Here is an 877-nt window from a genome sequence, read left to right as displayed (position 1 = left end):
ACACACACACACACACACACACACACACACACACACATAAAGCTTGTGATGGAAAGCAAGTTAGGAGCCAAAGGTGAATACAAAGTCATCCGCGATAATTGGAGCTGTTCTCTACATCTTTTATCTCAGCCAGTGACGTGTATAGTGAGATGAAAGGGAGTGATTAGAAAGCTTGTTATCGAGGCTGATTGCAATATCATACAGTCCCTGTCCCTGCTTGCTGCGGAGGGAGAGGCTGTCTCTAAATGCAGACTGTCTCATCTTTATATAGATTTCAGCTCTTTTAAATACAAATTTTATGAATGTATACCTGAACTTTACCTGTCACAGCGTTAAGTGACGATTTGTGTAACATATTCAGCATCATAGTAGCCTGAACGCTACGTTTCCTTATGTTCATATATATCCATTCACTTGACTTTCCCACTGCCATAATAACCTGCTGAGTCTTTTCTTTTTGGCCCTCTGCTAAAAGCTTTTTCCCGACAGAATAATGTGAGTTTTTTTATCATAGTGATGTGATGTTGTATGAATTATAACTGGATGAAAACCACTACTCTATAGAGAGTGCACAAAACACAATGTCTCTCAGTGGACTGTCATGATAAAGGAGAGGTTCACATTTTTATTGTTTGTCTTAAACAATAATGAGGTGCACATATGAATATTGACCTGGGTTTTGCACGCTGTTATCTTGTTCATACTGTCCCTGAAGAGATCCCTTTATAATGTGCTTCTAATGTTAGTGATGGGGGACAATTTCCTCAGTCCTCATTCTGGGTAAAAATGCTCTCTTAAGTTTTTCTGAAACTAATATGAGGCTAGGGGTAGGCAACCTACCACAGATCCGTTGCTGTATCCGGCTCTTTAGCCTCTC

The sequence above is a fragment of the Epinephelus moara genome, chromosome 5 (assembly GCF_006386435.1).
Source record: "Epinephelus moara isolate mb chromosome 5, YSFRI_EMoa_1.0, whole genome shotgun sequence".
Classification (NCBI taxonomy): domain Eukaryota; kingdom Metazoa; phylum Chordata; class Actinopteri; order Perciformes; family Serranidae; genus Epinephelus; species Epinephelus moara.
Note: the sequence above shows the minus strand (reverse complement) of the source record.